Genomic DNA, 6,000 nt, shown 5'->3' with positions numbered 1-6,000 from the left:
CCAGAGTGACGAACAGTGAGCAGCCACCCGTTTGGTGACAGCCGTGTTATCTAGCCTGCTACTAACAAGCATTTTCTTCATAGATGAATCTGTCCCCTTATGTTAGGATGAAATGACTGGTTAATGTTAAACGTTGCTCAAAAAGAAATAACCTCCATCAGTCGGCAAGGACCTCATCTTCAACTTGCAGTGGTCTAGGTAAAGGATTTAAAAGTTGCAATTAATCATTTCTCATCATTTCTGCACGCCCAGCAAAGACAACCCCAAGGATGAGCCCCTTGTTGCCCGAACTCGGCGGGTTCGTCATTAACACGTCTTATTAGGAAACTAAAAACCGCACCGTGTTGGTCATTATTTGCATGCGGCTCAATTTGCTTCCTCATTGGTTTAATTTGTTGTAAGATATTCACAAAACGTTTGAGATGGTTCCCGCCGCTGCTAGCAAGCGAGTCTCTCAACCGCACTTTAAACAGAAATTAATTTTGAAAATGGGAATTCTTGATGAAATCAAATGAATTCTTCCTGGTTCAGCATCAGAATTTACTGTCTTTCGACTCTTCGAAGTGTGATTTAGTGTTCCCGAGGTTTTTGTTTTGTTTTCTTTGAATGGGCATCATTGTTAGATTATAATTATCTTATCGGATGTAAAAAAACAAACATCTACAACACCTAGTTTTACTTAACAGCAATCCACTTCACTAAACCTGCAAAGTATTCTTATGCCATCAAAATTATAGACCACGCAGCATCTTATCTTCAATTTTTCTTTAATTTAGATATTATAATCCACCTCCCTCTGTCAAATTTCTCTGTCTTCTTTTTTGCAGCAGTGAATTGTTTTGTAATTTGTCCCTTTGTTGTTTTAAAGCTCTTGGGAAAACACCTTCAGTTTCTGTGTGTGAAACGTGCAGAATAGAAACCATCAAAACCAATATCTGCACGGTTTAAAACGTGCGTGCGTTTGGGCGTGTGTGCGTGTGTGTGTGTGTGTGTGTGTGTGTGTGTGTGTGTGTTAAGATGGGAAGAGACTCAAAGAAACAGCTGGAAATTGCAAGTGGAAACTATTGTGTCGGATGATGGCACCAAGCTCAGGCTATCATGCATTTACATTTTTGCGTTCACACACTCTCTTTGGCACAGACACACACACACACACAATGCCTGGCAGTTCCTCATACTGTACTTGGCCAAGTTTTCTAGTTTTTTATCTCCGATTGGAAAAAAATTTTTTATGACTATTCTGACTTAAAGAAATAAACAGCTGCCCAGTGCTGATTAGCACGATAGCATGGGCCCTCCAGCCCGTTGGCTGCATGCTGTGGGGGACAGCGTGTGGCTTTCGCTTTCAGAAACCGGCTGTGGAACCTAAATATCCAATCAATGGACATAGATCCAGGCCTCATACCAATGCAGGAAAGAAAAAAAACAGGAGGTCGTTTCTTCTTGGTTTTTGAAAAATATAAATAAAAAAAAGAAAGAAAAAAAAACTTCCACGAGCGGTTTGGACGATTCATGATGCGGCATCTAATGTGGTGCCGATAAGAAAATGTCAGAAGCAGCGAAATAATAAGGTTGTTCAGGATTAAAACAATTATACAATGCTGAATTGAAGACAAAAGATTTCTACATTGTTTTAATTAGCTGGCTGCAGTGTTTGGAAACTGACCCTTCCCCACTCCCCACCCCATTTTTACCGCTTGATGAATGCAAAATTACAGCGGAGGAAAACAAAGTGAGATGAACGTTGTGTGACTTTTGGCAAAATGTGTCTCGAATGATACATGCAGTTTAATCATTTTGACAGGCTGCTAAAAATTACCATTGGGATATGAAAGAGAGGCTTCACTTACATTTTGACTCAAGGAGGTCCAAACATCATTTCAGGGAAAAAAAAAAATCTAAATTCATAGTTTTGTCTCCACAGCAGCAGCTGTAAGCATGGCAACTACTCTAAACACACACGTATGCACGTACACACACACTCACACACACACAAACACACACACACACACAGATACACAAATAAACTGCTGTGAAGCTGGAAGTCCTAGCTCTCAGTATCACATAACAGAAGATTTTTTTTTTCAAATCCCAAGCTGTTTTTGAATTTGCATGATTTGAATTAAATTAAAATCCTAAAATATACCATGCAAACGCATACACAAATTTGCATGTGTTCTGATTTTGGATTTGATTATTCTTACTTCACACACACACACGCACACACGACAGTGAATGGATTGCTTTTCATTTAACACACATACACACATAAACACACACACACACACACACTCACACACACACACACACACACACACACACACAAAACTCCAAAAATATTTCTGCAAAAACTTAATTCTGACTGTTTCAAAAGTAACAACAATCACATGAACACAATCAGCCATGCAAGATTTCAGATCCTTGAACAGAAGGCCAATTTAGATTCCTTCAAAAATAATTTCGTGTTTGACAGCCCTTGTTCCACACGCACGTAGACAATAGCTGGCTTCCCACTTCCAGCTGGTAAGAATCAGTCACGTGGAAGAGTTAATTTAGTTTAACACATATTCATGCATGTGACCACCTGAAGTGTTTCACAGACCATTTTCCCATCAACAACATCTCATTAGAAATTGAACTGACTATTTATTTGTGCCATATTGTAAAAAAAAAGACAAACTTCAGAATATGCCAAGCATACTCATTTTGAATTAGAGACCCAAATGGCTGGCTATTTACATTACAGTTTAACAATGGAAAGGCCAAAGTTAGCATGCATTGATTATCGAAACATCCCGTATTTCAGGGGTGACCTCAACCTGACGCTAAAATGACTGCATCCATTTCAGTAAAATAGGTGGAGAGGTTGTGTTTTTTTCAAGAATCATGATGAAATATTTAATTACGAAGGTTTTTATGAATTTGATTCCCTCACACTAAGAGAGAGGGAGAGGGAGAGGGTATCAGAGGTGTTTATTTATTAGTTTATTTGGTTGATCTAGTTCTCTTTCCATCTATAATGCAAATACCAGGATGTCAAATAAAGACGGTTCCCAGCAATCCCCGAAACACAAAAAAAATCTAATTTAAATCTAAATTAAATGCGGCAAGAAAGGCCAATCGTGGCAAAGTAGTATGCTAAAATAAACTGATTAAGAAGGTGTTAATGACATGATGGTTCACACAACTGGATCAGCTACTCTAGGTGTTAAATGTCAGTTTTGAAAGCCAGAGGGAGGAACCAAACCCAAGAATGTAGATCGCCAGGCAGGAAGTATTGACATCACAAAATGCAAAGGCATCGGCGGTTAATCCAAAGGGATGAAAATAATAGGCATATTTAAAGAGAGAAACTGGTAAAGAACTAAAGGTGGACTGAAATATCACATTACAAAGACAGGTGGCGCTGATGACACCTAACTAACAGCAGCAGAGGAACCGTGTCAGGATTCGGAAATCGGTGCGATCACACGGGAGGAATAACAGCCACAGACAGGAAGCCGAACTACCAACGGAAAAATCACGTGACTAGGCAATCAACATGCCCAAGAGGCGTGGAACTCAATCTAATCTGGAAAATAAAAAAGGTTGACACAAACAATGTGAAGTCTTGCCATTTTTCTGCAGATTGTAGGCAACTTTCTTCCCTTCCAAAAGAAAGAGAATGAGAGAGAGAGCAGGGATCCTTCTGACTGAAAAATGCTTGACTCGGCCGGTCGCCCAAGTATGTCATCGGGCGTATTGAAGACCATCTTTTCTCAACAGAGTGAGGGATACTAGCTTTCCGTTTAGGAGCCGGGTTATTATCGGATAGATCCAATACAGACCAAATAAATGTTTAGGGATTGGGAAGTACTGATCCCATTTTGACAATACCCTCTTATTCAGCAACTTAGAAACAGTGATTGTCACATTTTGGAGTCATAGCCATTCTTCCTTAACCTCAGTTATGATATTGTCTCAGATTGAACGCAGCAGATGGCTCTGATTACTTCATTCATGTCTGTCCTCAGTGACGGATGGAGTTTAGACCATGATTGCCAATAGTATCACATGCCAATTTGGTGAAAAGAAATGTTGATGTTCGGGCCCCACTACTTATCAGTATTTATTATTTATCACATATTTTATATAGAGGGAGATTATATTTTCTTCAAAAAAAATGTTTCAGGGAGCATCAAGCCGGACGTGGGAGGGGAGCAATATGAGGACATTGTCGAAGCTGTCGTCTGTGCGGCTGCACTGGCAAAAACTGTTTTCTGTATCTACTTTCATGGGACGTATATCTTATTTCTGTGAAAGCACAGTTTTGCAGAGTGTGGCTTGGAGCCTTGCCTTTTGGAGGCTGTGCATTCATCTCAGTCACAGCGATGCAAGCATGCCTGTTAATCTGATGAGCGAATCAATGATAACGCCAATGACAGCCATGGTTTCCAAACTCAGTTGACGCCTTTACCAATATAGACCATGGCATAATGGTTCATGTTTTTGTTTCCTTTAAAAAAAGAATTTTGGACGGGTAAAGTCACGCCAAATGTTACATACAACGTCTTTCCTTTACTTTAACATTCTGTTTAGCACATCAAAAGGTTTCAGACTTGGCAATTCAGCTTGCGACAGTCAATCATCAGGGTCAGGGTTGGTCCTTGACGAGTCTTATCGTGACAACTGGGATCGTTTAGTGTTTTTTCTTGAGGTCGTTTCGCATCTTCGCCAAGAAACTTTTTCAATTCAGAACTGAAGAAGACAATGACCTGTTGACCAGTGTTTGGTGCCTTCGAACCTCCCATAATGTATCAGAAATCCAGTTTAGGAACTTTGAATCGACAGTGAGTTGAAGTAATATCATGGCTCCAGTGGCTGTGTTTATGGACAAAAGACAACCCCATTAGGAGCAGAAAAACACCAAATAAACACTCCGCCAAGCTGGGCTTTTAAACCTCGGGGCACAGTGCTGTCTCAAATGGACCTCAGGTCTAGAAAAACCTACAAAAAAGTATATCTGTTGTTCCCCCCAATAGCTTCTCTTTTTGTTAAAAAAGAAAAAACCAATAATAAAACTGCCCATTGCTCATGACATTTCTGTTATTTCCTAAAAATAAAAAAGGAAAGTTACAATAGTCCCTTTTACAGTCCAAATGTATCTTATGTTCTTTCTGTGTATTTTGAACACACACCACGGGGCGGGGGAGTAGCTGCTCTGTCAAGTACGGTTCATAATGGGTTTCAAATGTGTAATGTGGCAGGGAGTGTTGTGGGTCTCAGGTTGTCTTTTAGGAAGAGAAAAAAAAAAACATTTTAAAGGTAATCATCCCAGCTGTCATTGGCCGAGGGGCTGGGTTCATATAGAGACATACAACCACTCGCTCTCATTCATATGTCTGGGAAATTTGGGGTCCAATGGAAACACCCATTGCATGTTTTTGTGGGGAAGGAGGAAATCGAAGAACCCGTTGGAGCCCATGCAGACACGGAACATGCAAAGGCCCTCTGTTAGAATCGAACCAGGGACCTTTTTGCCGTGAGGCCAGAGCGATGACTTACTGCCGCACATCTTTGGCAGGAGATCTGACTCCAGGATGGAGTCCGCACTCTTAACACTTTGCAAAGAAGCAGGTTGCTGTGGCCGCAATCAATAGCGGACTTGAAGTGTACTATAAATGAGGGAGTCTCAGATGAATTCTGTCTCTTGACACATCACTTTGCCTCTTACAACCCCGGATATTATAACTTTTTTGCCACTTCCTGCAAGGGTAGTGTGGAAAAAATATGAAGGTTTTTATTGCTTCTCTGACAACCTTGTGAGACTGATTATTTTGTAAATGTTCTTTCAAATGCCATGGTTACTATTTTAGTGTTACACAAGAAAACTCTGCAGGATATAGATCCCTCGGGGTTTATGAAATTGTCACTTACAGCCGTCAAATACTGTGGTGATCAGTGCTACCACGTAATTAGTTCCATCAAAGTAGCATCTTCTTAGTACATTTTATGCATGAG

At 40.3% G+C, this 6,000-nt stretch overlaps 1 protein-coding gene across 1 annotated transcript in view; it reads left to right on the top strand.

Annotated features, from left to right (window-relative positions):
- det1 (DET1 partner of COP1 E3 ubiquitin ligase) overlaps positions 1–6,000 on the top strand; it is a 29,591-nt gene that overhangs the window by 1,091 nt on the left and 22,500 nt on the right. The window lies entirely within an intron of this gene.

Source organism: Fistularia commersonii, chromosome 17, assembly GCF_037954325.1.
Source record: "Fistularia commersonii isolate RoL2024-O1a breed Wild chromosome 17, RoL_Fcom_v1.0, whole genome shotgun sequence".
Lineage (NCBI taxonomy): Eukaryota > Metazoa > Chordata > Actinopteri > Syngnathiformes > Fistulariidae > Fistularia > Fistularia commersonii.
Note: the sequence above shows the minus strand (reverse complement) of the source record. Positions and strands in the feature narration are given on the sequence as shown.